The sequence below is a fragment of the Lycium barbarum genome, chromosome 6 (genome assembly GCF_019175385.1).
Source record: "Lycium barbarum isolate Lr01 chromosome 6, ASM1917538v2, whole genome shotgun sequence".
In the NCBI taxonomy this organism is placed as follows: domain Eukaryota; kingdom Viridiplantae; phylum Streptophyta; class Magnoliopsida; order Solanales; family Solanaceae; genus Lycium; species Lycium barbarum.
Window position 1 is genome coordinate 120,313,859 of NC_083342.1, and position 17,037 is coordinate 120,330,895.

General features: G+C 37.9%; 1 pseudogene; it reads right to left on the reverse strand.

The window, feature by feature from the left end:
* Positions 1-915: 915 nt before the first annotated feature.
* On the reverse strand, positions 916-3,917 carry LOC132644532 (ferritin-like catalase Nec2; annotated as a pseudogene).
* Between the last annotated feature and the right edge of the window lie 13,120 nt (positions 3,918-17,037).

Genomic DNA, 17,037 nt, shown 5'->3' on the forward strand with positions numbered 1-17,037 from the left:
ACTTAAGTTCTGCAAGTGAAAAAACTGATTCATCCTCACATGATGAAAGTGCAACTGCACATGCTAATGATAAGGGACTAGATTGGTACCATCCATGGTTCCATCCTCATCCTCCAATGCCCGCTCATGGATTTCCTCATCGTCCATGGCCATTCGTTCATCCTCCAATGCCAGCTGGCGGTTTTCATCGTTATCCATGGCTACATCCACATCCATGGCCATTCGTTCATCCTCCAATGCCTGCTGGTGGTTTTCATCCTCATCCATGGATACATCCTCGGCCATGGCCATTCATTCATCCTAGGTTTCCTTACCCATGGGCTCACCATCATCCATGGCCATTCATGCATCCACCAGTTCCATCTCCACCTAACGGAGAAAATGGAGGGAAGAATTAAGAATGACTAATGAAGAAAAGTGCTGGATCAATATTTTATTGATCACATATTTTTCTTTAAGTAAATTAGTACGTAGGATTATCTTTTTTAAGATTCATGATTATAGGGTTGTTATTTTGGTTTCTATGAATTTCAAGTAGTTTCCGTTCCTACGAATAATGTTTGATTCAGCTTATCATGAAATAAATTCGAGTTTTTGTTTTAAATTATATGTATTATTCCTTTTGACTTCCTGTTATATGTGGTTGCTTTAATAACGACTAATGTTCTCTACTTTCTACTAGAGTATTACGTAAACATGAAGAAAGGAACACCATTAATATTAAACAAAACATTAAGGAATGCCAATAGTAGAATAATATTCATTAGAAACTTTTTATTCTGAAATTCAGCTTTTATGTAGAGCTGCTACAAACCCCAGCACTGCATGTAAGCACTTATTTGGCTTTATTTACCTATTACTAGTATAGATAAAGTATCATGCATGTTTATTTACCAACTAGTAATACATAAGGTATTTTATTTCAAAGTACCCTCTTCATCTTTTAATTATTCTCAATATGGCTGTTTCAGAAATTCCCTAGCAATCCTTCCATTAGCACCATTAGGATAAAATCCACCAGGCACATGTTCATCACCAGAGCCGTACACGATCCTCAGAATCTCAGCAGGAGTTCTTTTGTAAGAAATTGAATTAAAATCAGCCGATAATACGTTACTTATTGTCAACAAATATCCCTCCGTCTTTGTTCCCACATTTTGCTAAATTATTTCTTAGTTCTGACGAGACGTGAAGTTAGCTACTGTGTGTTTGTAAGGGAAAACAAATTGTGCCGCTCTCTCGTAGAGGTACATCCTGATAACTGCGTCTTGTCCTGATTCTAACACCCAATAATCCTGCCAAAAGCTACAAAAGGAAAAAAAGCTGTTGTACGCATGAAAAAAGCTACTATCTGCCGTTAGTTTCATCTGTCACTTTAATAAAAAGAAAAGTCTCAAAATATTTGTTGCTTTAAAATATCAAGAAGACATTAATTTTGTTTTTTTTCTCGCTTAATTCTTCGGTTAAAATGGCACATAGTCGTTAATTACTCACTTAAGAAAGAAATAAGGATAATTTAATTAAATGATTTTTATAATTAATCCTATCAAATGATTTCTTGGTAAGTGTGACAAAATATTAATAAAAAGAATTAGAGGGAGTATATATATAGTAGTATTTACTTACCCTTTTGGTTTCGTAGCCATTGATATTGGGATTGGTACCAACATAACCAACTAATCCAACATATGGAATTACATAGCAGGATAACATGTAGCTCAAGCTGTTTCTGTATGGATCAAATGGAGGTATCAATTTGTATCCAAATGCTTCGTCAAATATCTTTCCAAATTTTTTAGCACTTAGATCCAACAAAGGTCTTGGAAAACCACCAACTGTCGAGTTAAGTGCCCTGAACAACCACACACACAGAGCATCAAAAATATAAACAAAAGGACCTAGAAATCAAGTGTTTCACAATATCTTCATATATTAATATCTAATTAACTTATATATATCGAAAGTGTAAAAGAATTTATTCTATCAGTGTATGATTCAACCTATTGTAACAAATTGTCTGCCTTATATAGTGTGAAAACCCGTGTTTCTAGTAGTATAATTTTTCAGTTTTAGTTATATACACTAATACTATAATTAAGGACTTTTTGATACTATCCATCATCCGGTTACTAATTAATACTTATCATAGAGATTTAATTTATATATAATTGCCTTAAACGTTACGTGGTCTGATTATGTAAATAATTTCCCCAATTAGTACATAAAATTAAGACTTTAATTTTTGATATCTAGTTTCACTTATTTTGGACAATCGCATGTAATTACTCCCATTTAGGTGAACTGATAGAATAAAGATTCTTTGAAAATTAAAACATGAACCTTAGATGACCAACTTCTTGATTGGCAAACTCCATAATAATTAATATTCTTCGTAAGTGGATCAAGATTTGCTCTTCGGGCACCAATAGGAGGAGGCCCACCCATAGCTAACTTTGGTGCGACTACATCAAGCCCATATCCATAAGTTGCCCATAAGAAATATTCAGCTTCCAAGAACTCCAAGTTCACTGGAAATTGCATCTTGTCTATGTCTTCTTTATCCACTGCCACTCCCTTCTCTGGGTAGCCTGATGGACAGGTATTTATTGCATATGAAAATGACACACAGAAACTTTCACTAAGGACCATATAAATGATTAAGAAACAGGCGGAGGCTGATACAAAAGCCATGTTTAATTTGATATTGGTAATTAAGCTAATGTAGAACAAGTAAGGTTTTTTTTTTTTTTTTTTTTTTTTTTTTGTGTATGTATGTGCATTTTGGTTCAATATATAAGATTCTTGGATTCCAAGTTGAAAGCTTATTCGGGAGACCCCTCTCCCCCAACCCTATGTCTGTTAGGATTGGAAAAGTCTTCTATTCATAACCGGAACAGAATTACAATAGGAGGAGCAACTCTCACACTCAACTATTACAAAAAACCAATCCTAAACTGAATACCTATATCTCACTCAAGTGTTTTCCTTACTGTTTTTCTCTCTTGCTCTTGGTGATGCTACAAATGATAGAAGGCTTCCCTATTTATAGGGATGAAATGAATCTATTGATGTCATTTGTGACTCAAGCAAGCACTTGACAATTTGCCAAATACAAGGAAGATGTTTTCTTCCTTAAAACAAGGAATATGTTTTCTTCCTCAAAACAAGGGAAATGTTTTCTTCCTTGTTTTCTTCCTTAAAATGAGGGAGATGTTTCCTTCGGCAAATTATGGGATGGACCCAACAAATCTCCCCCTCCAGTCCCATACACCTGAAGGAGGGTACACTGGCTTTTAGTTTGAGTGTATGCCGACAAGTTCTTTGTACAATTCGAACTTGTCTCTCGGTACCACCTTGGTCAGCATGTCTGCAGGATTGTCGTTTGTGTTGATCTTGGAGAGCTTCAGTTCATGTTGCTCGACTGCTTCTCTGAGCCAGTGATATCGAACGTCAATATGTTTTGTGCGTGAGTGGTACCTCGAGTTTTTGCTGAGATCCATAGCGCTTTGACTATCACAATGAACTGTGTATTCTTCTTGTCGGAAACCCAGTTCTTGAAGGAAACGTTTCAGCCACATAAGCTCCTCCCCAGCTTCAACTGCGGCAATGTATTCGGCTTCTGTGGTTGATAGTGCTACACACTTTTGTAACTTGGATTGCCATGACACAGCTCCCCCTGCAAATGTGAATATATAACTTGAAGTTGATTTCCTGCTATCATAATCTCCTGCCATGTCAGCATCAGTGTAACCTTCCAAAATCGGCTTAGCTCTCCCATAGCACAAACATAGTTTGGATGTACCCTTCAGGTACCGTAGTATCCACTTTTCAGCTTCCCAATGTTTTATTCCTGGATTTGATAAGTATCTGCTCACAACACCGACAGCATGAGCAATGTCTGACCTTGTGCACACCATTGCATACATCAAACTTCCAACTGCTGAAGAGTAGGGCACTGCTTTCATCTTATTCTTTTCTTCTTCGGAAGAAGGACAACTTTCCTTGCTCAACTTGAAGTGATTTGCTAGTGGAGTACCAACAGGCTTGGTATTTTTCATGTTGAACCTTTTGATCACGCGTTCAACGTATTCCTCTTGTGACAAGAACAACTTCTTTGCCTTTCGATCACGAATGATTTTCATGCCCAAGATATGTTGTGCAGGGCCTAAGTCTTTCATATCAAAGAACTTAGACAAATCTTTCTTCAAGTTGTTGATCATAGTTGCATCCTGGCCTACTATCAGCATATCATCCACATAGAGCAGAAGGATGATAAATTTTCCATCGGGGAACTTCTTCAAGTACACACAATGATCTGCAGTTGTTCTTTTGTATTGATGTTTCAGCATGAATGAGTCGAACTTTTTGTACCATTGCCTTGGGGCTTGTTTGATACCGTAGAGACTCTTCCTTAACTTGCAAACGAGATGCTCTTTCTTTGGGATTTAGAAACCATCGGGCTGCTCCATGTATATTTCTTCCTCCAAATCACCATGCAGAAAAGCTGTTTTCACGTCCATCTGCTCAAGTTCAAGATCCATACTTGCCACCAATCCGAGAACCACTCGGATAGACATCATCTTCACAACCGGCAAAAAAATCTCATCAAAGTCGATTCCTTCCTTCTGTTGGAAACCTTTGACTACGAGCCTTGCCTTGTACTTCACGATATTTCCGCTAGCATCTTTCTTGAGCTTAAATACCCATTTGTTCTTCAAGGCCTTCTTTCCCGGAGGAAGTTTCACCAACTCATATGTTTGATTCTTTTGTAAAGAATTAATTTCTTCCTCCATGGCCTGTCGCCAATTGGATTTTTCACGATGAGATTGAGCTTCTTGAAAGATCTCTGGCTCCCCCTCGCTGGTAAGAAGGATCCATTCTGTTGGTGAGTATGAACTTTAAGGGATTAACCCTCGTGTAGAATGTCGAACTTGATTATTTCCAGCTGCGTCTTGGGGTGAAGGCTCCCCCTGCTCAAGAATTTCTTCGTTTTGATCATCATCAACATCTGCCGGATCAATGTTTTCTTGTTCATCATGGACATTATCATGAAGTTCCTCGTTGTTGAGAGGAATGTGTGGTGATTCAGGGACATCATCTGGAGCATGATAACTTCGTTGCTTGTTGACTGTTGGAGCACACTCATGAAACTGGTTTTCATGGAACACGACGTCTCTACTTCGAATCACTTTCTTCATTTCGGGATCCCACAGCCTGTATCCGAACTCTTGATCTCCATAGCCGATAAAGATACACGGAGTTGATCTGAGATCAAGCTTCTGCCTCAACTCCTTGGATACATGCACAAATGCCTTGCACCCGAACACTTTCAAGTGAGAATATGAAATATCTTTCCCAGACCATATCTTTTCTGGAACTTCAAAGTTCAATGGGACTGAAGGTGACCTATTTATAAGATAACAAGCTGTCAGAACAGCTTCGCCCCAGAATGGCTTTGGCAGTTTAGCCATACTGAGCATGCATCGGACTTTCTCAACAATAGTGCGGTTCATTCTTTCAGCTACACCGTTATGTTATGGTGTTCGTGGCACCATTTTCTCATGTCTGATCCCATGTTCAGCACAATATGCAAAAAACTCCCGGGAAGTGTACTCGCCTCCATTGTCGGATCGGAGGCATTTCAGCTTCTTTCCAGTCTCCCTTTCTACCATAGCATGGAATGTCTTGAAACGATCGTATACTTGATCCTTCGATTTGAGACAATAAGCCCAAACCTTCCGTGATGCGTCGTCGATGAATGTCACGAAGTATTTGCTACCACCAAGAGATTCTTCTTCAATGGGTCCACACACGTCAGAGTGGACATGGCTCAGCAACTCGGAATGATTCTTTCTGGTGGAACTGAAAGAAACTCTATGTTGTTTCCCGATTAAACAGTGATCACAGGGATCCAAAGTTACGTCTTTATCTATTGTGATGGATTCTTTCTTTGCAAGAGTCGTCAATCCCTTCAGACTCATGTGGCCCAATCGTCTATGCCACAAGTTTGGCGATGTCTCTTCTTCAACTGCATTGAGACTCGGTCGATACAACTTTACATTGGTTTTGTAAAGAGTATCACAAATATGTCCTCTAGCAATAACCATAGAGCCTTTGGACAGCTTCCACGTACCATCCTTGAACAGATTTCCATACCCCTATCGATCCAGAGCTACTCCTGAGATCAGATTCAATCTCAGATACGGAACATGACGAACCTCTTTTAACACAAGTGAGCTTCCATTGCTGTTTTTTATGTGCACATCACCAATGCCAACAATGCTTGAGAAACTGGTGTTGCCCATCTTCACAACGCCGTGGTCTCCAGATTTATAAGTACTGAACAAATCCCGGTGTGGAGTGGCATGGAATGATGCAGCAGTATCAATCACCCACTCAATATCATTTGTGCCCACGTGTAGGCATGCTTCCTCTCCGCATGTAACAAGTGCAATGTCTGGTGACACGGTGACCATGGTCTCACAATCTTCCTTGCTCGAACTCTGGTTAGTTTGAGGCTGCTCCCGTTTAAGCTTTCGACACTCCACCTTCTTGTGGCTATAGTTGCCACAATAGTTACAATAGCCCTCGAACCAAGTGTTGGTATCGACGAACTTTCCCTGCTCTCGTGATCTCCCTCGAACTTGAGATCTTCCTCTACTTTGACCTCGACCTCTACCTTTGCCTCGGCCTCTTCCTCTACCTCCGCTTCTACCTCCGTTGCGTCCACTATTTTCAGAAACAAGGGCATATGATTGATCTACCCCAGCTTCTTTTCTCCGCGATTCCTCGTTTATTAAGGCGTCCGTGACCATCTGCATGGTCACCTTACCATTGGGGGCGGAATTACTGAGAGTGACGACAAGAGTCTCCCAGCTATCAGGTAGAGAACTTAGGAGCAAGATTGCTTGCTCCTCATCTTTGAGAACCCATTCGGCTGCACTTAGCTGGTTCACGAGATCTTGGAACTGACTTGTGTGTTCTATGACAGAGGTACCGCTACGTAGCTTGTGATTTACCAATCGCCTCATCAACAATGTTTTATTTCGAGCCGTTTTTGCTTGGTACATGCTCCCAAGCTTTTCCCAAAGTTTGTAAGCACTCGTTTCCTGCGCGACATGATGGAATACACTATGGTCAATCCACTGTCGAATTTGTGCGACCGTTTTCCTATTCATTCTTGCCCATTCTTCGTCTGTCTTCTTGTCGAGTTTGGCACCTTTATTTTCGAGCGGCTCGGCTAAATCCTTCAAATTTAACAAGTCCTCCATACGAGGTTTCCACATGTTATAATTTGATTATTTTAGCGGAATCATGGTATCCGATGATGATTTCTCCATGATAAAGTGCACCTAATCTGCTTGTACTGGACTGTGGAAGCAGAATCAGGCAAAACGGGACTCACGGTTGAATCCGGAATGGTCGAAAACCTAGGGAATCGGTCTGACCAATCTGAAAACCGGACAAAAACAGAGTGAACCAGGCTGCACTAATTCAAACCGAACCGGGCCGGTTTAACCACTGGCTGGTTGAAAGAGTCAACAAAAGTATGATGTGGCAATTGGACTTTGACCAGATCTGGTTCTGGTCAAACGGGTTGGTCTAGACAAAACGGGTTGGTCAGATCGGGTTTCTCCGGTCGTCTTCTCCGGTGAGCTGGTGACCGAAAGGTGGCGGAGCGGCAGCGGCGATGGTGGACAGAGAAACTTTGACTGGACTTTTGGAGGCCTTCCGGTGGTCGAAAAATTTCGAAAAATATATATTCGGAATCCTCGGAACAAGATCTTTCTAATGGTATACTCAGAGCACAATTTTGGGACAAAAAATTTTTTGACTGAAAATTTTACGAAACTTTAAAAGATTGGCCTGGAAGATTAACCAAGCTCTTGATACCACTTGTTAGGATTGAAAAAGTCTTCTATTCATAACCGGAATAGAATTACAATAGGAGGAGCAACTCTCACACTCAACTATTACAAAAAACCAATCCTAAACTGAATACCTATATCTCACTCAAGTGTTTTCCTTACTGTTTTTCTTTCTTGCTCTTGGTGATGCTACAAATGATAGAAGGCTTCCCTATTTATAGGGATGAAATGAACCTATTGATGTCATTTGTGACTCAAGCAAGCACTTGACAATTTGCCAAATATAAGGAAGATGTTTTCTTCCTTAAAACAAGGAATATGTTTTCTTCCTCAAAACAAGAGAAATGTTTTCTTCCTTGTTTTCTTCCTTAAAATGAGGGAGATGTTTCCTTCCGCAAATTATGGGATGGACCCAACAAATCTCCCCCTCCAGTCCCATACACCTGAAGGAGGGTACACTGGCTTTTAGTTTGAGTGTATGCCGACAAGTTCTTTGTACAATTCGAACTTGTCTCTCGGTACCACCTTGGTCAGCATGTCTGCAGGATTGTCGTTTGTGTTGATCTTGGAGAGCTTCAGTTCATGTTGCTCGACTGCTTCTCTGAGCCAGTGATATCGAACGTCAATATGTTTTGTGCGTGAGTGGTACCTTGAGTTTTTGCTGAGATCCATAGCGCTTAGAGCCTTAGAGATGCTAAAGAGAAGAATAACCTGTAACGATAGGAAATGTATAGAACAATTGTATACGTAGGAAATGTATAGGGTCTAAAGAGGTGTCATAGTAAGTGAAAATGAATAGGTGGTCGTGGTCTGTTAGGCAGGAGAGTTTTACTTGGTTTTTTGTTGTTTTATAGGCTATAAGATATATGTAACTGTGTTGGGATGAAATACAATGAGTTTGTTCGACCAAAAAAATAATAATTAAAACTAAACAATTCAAGTAAGAGAAAGTAGAATAAATTATTCTATGCTAGTTTAACTCTCTGTTATTTTTCAATTTACATTGGCATAACAAACTCCTTTTCAATATAAATTATATCTTCGTTATACACAACGCAGTGTTCAAAAGTGCTACACCAATTCTAACTACAAGATTAAACTTTTTAAGGATGTTAAGAGTTAGTAATTAAAATGATCTTTGAAAAAAGAATAATAAGATCACTTGATACTTAAATATCAATACTAACAAGTATAAATTAATATAATTCAAGTCACATACTATAATTAAATTACATCAGTTTAAATACACGTGGACAATAGAAAAATAGTAAATTATTTTGATCAAGTCATTTCAATATTTTTAGAAGTTAACAGAGAAAATGTTTGATAATAAAATTATTTTGATCACTTGCCGAATATCTGATGTGATCGTATCTTTGCTTTGTCATTTTCTTTTACATCAACAATATTAAATTCTTAATATTAAATATAATAAGGTTTATGAAAATTATTTTTGTTACTCCCTCCGATTTAAGCGAGCTTACATTCCCTTTTAAATTAAAAGTGTGCTTCTATTTAATTTAGTAAGTTTTCAATTCAAACATCCTACATGATAATTAAGTTTAAAACAACAAGATTAAAATTAAATTTTTTTTGGTACATTACACACATCTTTAGTTTAAAACCACAAGATTCAAAAGCCTCTCTTTATTACTTGCCTATGTGTTTAGTCAAAATTAAAACACTTCAAATTAAAACGGATGAAGTATTGGATTTTTTTTACCCGACCATCATGTCTAAATAAATATAATATTTAATCTAAATAAATATAATATCATTAACCTTTATATCCGATGAATATTTTAACTACATCTACTATAAATAAATTTAAAATATATAAAAGAGATAGAATTTGTATTAAAAATGAATTTGGTATAGAACCAGGGTAGGTCCTCAGTAAATAATCCACAGCAAAATCACATTAACAAATCCCCAATTAATTCCCTAAGTAATAAATTTTATAGATAAATCTCGAGGAAATAATTCCAGCTAAAATTGCCGCAACAAAAGCCCCAGGTACTTCCCTAGGTAATAAAATCCATTGGTAAATTCCCAAAAAATAATCGCTAGGTAATCTGCAGCAACAAAATCCCAAGTAATTCCCTAGTTCACAAAATCGCCAGATAAATACCAAGAAAATATCTCCAACTAAAATCGCTGCAACAAAATCCCCAGCGTAGGATAAGGATTGCTCCGCCCAATTAGGACGATACCTTCATGTTTACCCATTGCGGGTTATTGGATCCATTCATGTTCATGTTCATGTCTTGTACCCCGGCAAGGTACAGGATGGCTTAGCTGGTCGGGCAGAGATCATACGCAACTGTACTTATGTGGTGGTTAAATGTTTGTTACACTAAGGCTTTCCCACTTAAAATGTTTTACTCATGATATATATATATATATATATATATTCTCATATCAGATATATTCATGTTCTTGTTCAGCTTACAGATACAGTTTCAGTTTCAATTCTATTATTTTATGTGCCATGCTTATTTCATTCAGTTGCTTTACATACCAGTACAATTCGAATTTACTGACTTCCCCTTTGTTTGCCCAGGGGCCTGCATTTCATGATGCAGATTTACAGGACGACAAATCAGCTCGTTAGGACTCATCACGTATCAGCTATTATTGAGCCCCATTCTATTCGGGGTGCTATTTTTATTTATGTTTATTTCAGTCATGCAGTTAAGGTATGGCGGGGGCCTTGTCCCGGTAAATAGTTTAGCAGTCAGACTCTTGTCAGAGGTTTCATAGACTAGTCAGTCATGTTTATGTCAGATGTTCAGAGTCGTATAACCAGCATTGGCTCAATATTTATTATTTTATTTTCGGACTATTTCCGCCCCATGTTTAAACAACATTTTCAGTATTACTATGATGTCACATGTTTTACTCAGACTATTCATGTTTTATATTATATTCCGCATCAGCTCATGCCTCATGTTGATTCAACAAGCGATGTGATTCGCTCGGTCACATGCAGCAAGACACCGACTGCCGTGTTACACACATGCCATGGTTCGGGGCGTGACATCTCTTTCCTTTATTTAACCTGAAACCTTGATTATTATGAGAATATTGTTGGTGTTGACTTCCCTGAGTGTAGCCAGCAGACCTCTGAGAGTAATTGTTAAACCCCTGAGGGTAACCATGAAGTTTAAAACACTTATCTTTAGTATGTCCCACACGTTTACAATGGTCACAAAATGGTGTAGATCTGTTTGAAAAAGCATTGTTGTTACCACTAGAGTAATTAGTTCTATAGTTTTCTTGAGTTCCTGAAGAACTTGCACTGAAATTTGCACTTAGGTTTCCTTGTTTGCAAACATTCAGAGCAGTAGAATTCACAACAAGCTGATTAGAAGGTCTCATTTCCCTTTGTTTTCATCTTGCACCAATATGGAAAAGGCTTGAGCCATTGAAGGCAATGGATTCATCATGAGGATACTTCCTCTTATCATTGTATAAACCTCATTCAAGCCTATGAGAAACTGAATTACCTCCTGTCTTGTTCTGCCTTTTGTAAATTTTTCGTAGCTCCACAAGTGCATTTAAGTTACAATGTGTGTTAGCATGCAAGGTTGTCAATTCTTCCCATAGTTTCTTTATTTTAGTATAGTAACCTGCGATATCAAGTATTCCCTGTGATAGATCATTAATTTCTTTCTGAATTTGATAGAGTTTTGCTCTATTAGTTTGATCATAACGATCCTCCAGTTCTCTTTAGAACTCAGTAGCATCATTAGCATCTTCAACACTGTCTCCAATTTCTTTTGTTAAAGAGTTTAGAATCCACGAAGTGACTATATCATCACATCATTTCCACTGTCTATACTCAGGAAATTCTGGATCTGGTTTTGAACGTTCGCCATTGATGAAACCTAGCTTATTTTTCACTGAAAGAGCACACAAAACACTGCGCCTCTAGGATAGATAACCTACTCCACTAAAAGGAACAGGTACGAGCATCGCATCAGAATTATCCGAAGGATGCATGTAAAAAGGACTAGTTGAATCAACAATAGACTAATTCTGATTAGTCTCATTTTGAACAACTTCATGTTCTTCATCAGTTGCCATAGGAACACAAAATTAATGGAATTGGCGTATTGATTGATGGATTAACGAAAGGAAAAATGTGAATTTGAAGTAACGAAAAGCGATTTGAAGTAAATTAGGGCAAAACAAATCGAAATTTCAAAAATGTGCTATCGAAGAAGGATTTCATAAATCGAGATAGAAACTCACAGATCAATGATAATGAGAGTGAAAATCGAGCAATCTCCCGTGCTCTGATACCATAACAAAAGCAGTAATGAAGATAAAAGCTTCAATTCCACTCATTCATGGAGGTAGAGAAGCCATTGAAGAAGAGAAAAGAGAAGAGAAGGAGACGGAATTTGGTAAATTAGAAAAAATAATTTCATTTCTATTTGCGGAGTGATATATACTCGTGAATACGCCACTAACTACAATGCCAACTAATTGACAGCTAAGCACTAACTAACTAATCATTAACTAACTAACTTGAGGAAGTACAACAAAGCTAAGCTATAATTAAATTGAAGTACAACTAGGCTAAGCTAGTACAGTGGTAGTACATTACAATAAATAAAAGTACAAGGCAGAACAATACAAAATACATATGAAATCAATAGGTTCATTAACTAAGCAAATTAATTAGCTTATTGACGAGCGCAAAACACAATATAATTTCTTTAAGCGCTTCGTTAGTCAAAGATAGTATAGTTTAAGATTATCTCCACAGGGATTGGTACAAATAATTACTCAAACGGAACCTTGCTCAGTATTATTCAGGAAAGAAAAACTTGAGTTTGTTGTGGTTATGAACCAAGATTATCGACTACAACGTAATTAAAGACAATTGACGATGAAAGCAAAGGTTACTATTATATGAGAAGTAAGGGTAGTAGACAAGACAGATTCAAGATTTTAGTAATTAGCCTCGATTCGTTTTATCATTCTCCTCTAAATTTTATTGAGTCTCTCGAATTCAATAAGTAATTAGTTTACTCTAGAATCTAATAAACATCTTCCGATTATTTATATAGATTTCACAAATTAAACTAATGCAAGCTCTGAGAATGTTAAAAAATTATGGATAGAAATAGATCTTCAGACGACATCTCACGAATATTGTCAGCTTATCTGTTGACACCCAATTTTGTTCGTCCTTTATTTCAATTTATTTCCTGGAGCTTCTAAATTTATTAATGAGCTAAGAATTTTATTTTCACTACTATGTCTACTACTATTGATATCGTTACTTTCATCTTCACTATTCTACTATCAACATTACTATTATTACTTTATCACAAATTTTAAATGGTTCGTCACCGTTTCATTTTAGGATTTGTACTTGTTAAATTAATTTTACTTTATTAAATCCTTTATTTTCTACAAACTAATTATTATTTGTCTTCACATAATATATATTGTACTAGTTGGTAAAATTAGAAGCCCCAAAATGATTAAATAGAGGAGGAAGGATCCACATTTTTTAGTCAAATTAATGGCCCAAACCACCAGCCCACTACCATTTCAATTCGGCCAGCTGATGTGGCGTGATTTTACGCCACAATCGATGTTTTTTAACTATAAGTTTTACTTGTTTTTAAGCAAGTCTATGTCATTTTACGTAGTTTGTCATGTTTCAGGTAATACAAGGTCCCTGGAGCCAAAGTGTGGAAAACAAGCAAAAAAGTTGATCACTGGAAGAAAACTGGACATTCTGGAAATTTTGGCGAAATATTGCTCTGCGCGTTCGCGCATGAAGGACACGCGATCGCGCCCACGCGCGTTATTAAGTTAACGCGTTCGCATAGGAACGAAACGCGACCGCGCTGAAGGAAGATCGTGACTTTACGCGTTCGCGCTATGTTGTCACGCGATCGCGCTAAATAAATTAAGTAATTCCACGCGATCGCGCAGTGACGTGGCGCGATCGCACTGAAGGTTTTTCAGCAATTTTCGACCAGAACTTGGGATTTGACGACTTCTTCCATTCCAGTTCATATAAATAGAAAATTAGGGCAAAACATCAGATATCTTTGGCAGCTCCCACAAGTTGGAGGCTAGGGTTCCTACAAAAATGTTCTCTCTTCTTTTTAATCCTTGTTGATGGAAATCTCTTGGTGACAATTAAGATTGATACTCTTGTTGTGCTTATTTATTCATTTGCATTGTTCTTAATCAAGTAAGTTTTTGCTATTTTAATTATTCTTGTTCATGAATGTTTTCAAGGGATTAGCTAACCTTTGAACTCGCCCATTTACTTTGTTTGAAACTCGGAAGAGGAAAAACGGAGTTGGGATAGGATAATTAACATGAATTTGGGGCGTTAACCCTCATCTAATGGAAGTTGACCTAGGAATAGGCAATACCACTTGTAGCCATATTCGGGTGTTCTTAATGCTCGTAATTGCTTGAGGGATCTTCAATTGGGTAGTCTAGTTAATCTTCGGAAGAAGTTAATTTAGAGTCATTATCCGAGGCTAAATAACATAAACTTGCTATTATTTACAATTCGTGAAATAGATTGGATCGTTACTTGAGAAGTAGTTTCCCTCCTTCCATTCTTGTTGCCATTGATCAATTTACTTGTTTTCTAGATTAGAATTTATATTTCCATATTTTATCAAAACCTTATAAAAAAACCACCATTGATGCGTTCGGGCATAGCTATTGTTAGTGATAATTCCTAATCTGCTTAAATCACCTACATATTGTTCTCTGTGGGATTCGACCCCGAATCATAGTTGGGTAAATTATATTTGCATACGATCGTGCCCATTCTAATTAATAGGGTGGATTTGGACGTTATCAAAAATGGCGCCGTTGCCGGGGAACAATTGGTGTATTTTGGCTAATCTAGGAAATAAGCTAACTTGCTTTGATCCGAACCCGTAAATATTTGTGTAGTTGTTTTCTGTGTTTTATTTTATATAAAAAAAAATAAAAAAAAATGGCATCTTTCCATGAAAACTTGTTTAGTAATGACTTTTATTGTGAGCATGGCCAAATTGGTGAGTTCAAACTCATGATGGAGTGTCTACTAGGTGAGGGTAATGAAAATCAAAAAGCCTTTGAAGAGTACTTGGAAACTAGTCTCCAACTTGGTTTGATGAAAGAAGAAGAAAATCCTCCACGGGCAAATCATTATGAACTACCCAATGCTCAAGATAAAAGGGTAAATCATGAAGATGAGTTTATTGGGAATGCCAAAGAAAAAAATGAATGGGAGTCAACCATTGTTCTGAACAATATGGTTGGTGTTGACCCCAATCCGGGGGAAAAAGAGGATGTCATAGTTCAAAAAGTTCAAGAGCCTTATATTCTGCAATTTGAAAATTCAACAAGGCAAAATGACATTCCTCACTTGAAAGCCAAGAAGTGTAGAATGAACAATATTTTACTTGGCGTGATCAGATATTTACCACCCCCCGCTGCTCGTGGTCACAAACTTGATTCCAAGTTAGGTGCCCAATTCATAAGCTCCAAATGGCGAGAAAAGTGGTAAAGTTGGTATCCGTCATGCCGCGACGTTAACTTAAGCGCTTGGTGGGAGGCAACCCATTGTTTTTAAATTTTTTTTAATCATTTTTGAAATTTGATTTTTTAGAATTGTTTAGTTTATGATTTGTGACTAATCTGCAAAATTTCACAATTTTTGGAGTTGTTTTGAATAGGTTGAGTTTTCAGAACAGCCACAAATCAGTAGCTACTGTTTTTTCTGCTTATTTTCTGAACTGCTGTTTTTTTTTTTGCCGAATTTTACTCTACGCGATCGCTCAACAACCCAACGCGATCGCGGTTTAAAAAAAAATAAAAAAAAATTTAACTCTGCGCGATCGCGCGGGACGGACACGCGAACGCGCAGAGGCGCATGTCCAGGTATCAAAATAGAATTAAAAGGGCAAAACGGCTTAACCCCCCTTTTCTTTCACCTTTCCTCCAAAAATCTCACTTTGCTCTCAAATTCAACTTCAAAATTTCGGAAAATTTCTTCAACTTGCAACCACAAGGTATGTGATTCCTCCATTATCTTGTTCCTAGGGTTGTTTTTATCATCTTTCCATGTTAGAAATTGTGAGTTAATTTTTTTTCTCCATTTATTTAAGCATGAAAATGTGATGAAATTGTTGAAATTCTTGTTATATAAATTGTTGTTTGTTGTTGAGTGATGTGAGTTGAGTGTTGGTTGCTGATATAAGAAAAAAAATTGGGCAAAACACAAGCTTAAAATCGTTGAATTGAAGCCCCAAAATTGATGCCCATAACCTGTTTGTGAAAATGTTTCGCTGAATCTGAAACGATTCAGCGCGATCGCGCTAATACAGGCCGCGATCGCGCTGAATAATCGACCAAAACTGACGCGAACGCGTACTGTTGATCCGCGATCGCGGTTAAGGAACTCATAAAAATGTCGCGATCGCGCCAGTTCCCTGCGCGATCGCGCTGAAGGAATAGAGCAGAATGGCGCGATCGCGGCTCTTTGTCAAGCGATCGCGCTGAAGGCAAAAACCCAGTTCACAAACAGAATGGGCACACAGAGCGGTTCACAACTTGGGTGCCCAATGTCCTTAACCCAACTCCTCATTATACATCATTGTAGGTGTTCATATGCATTGTGTTTGTTTTGTAGGTACTTAAACTCAAAAAAATGGCTTCATCATCCAGTGCTGCCCAAGTACCCTTGATTGAATATTATGACACCACCACCTTCCAGTCAGCAAAATGTTCGAAGCTATATGATAGACTGCTGGGAAAGAGCTTCATTGAAGAAAAGGGCTTTGTAACAGAGAATTTGGAAGAAAAGATGCCCGAGTTCTATGGAAGGTTGGTGACAAGCGGCTGGATACGCTTTGCAGATGAACCAATCAGGGCAAATCATACCCTGGTGTGGGAATTCTACGCAAATGCTGCAGAGGCAGACATTACACATAGGGCAATTGTCAAAGTCAGAGGTGTGGATATTCTGTGCAATGCCTCAAGAATCAATGCCTATTATAATCTGTAGGATGGTGACAACAGCGAGATGGCACAGATGTATGAAAACCTGCGGCAACAATGGTTTGTGACCCACCTTCACGGTGGGGAACAACCAAAGTGGCTCAATACAATGCAGAAAAGGATTGAC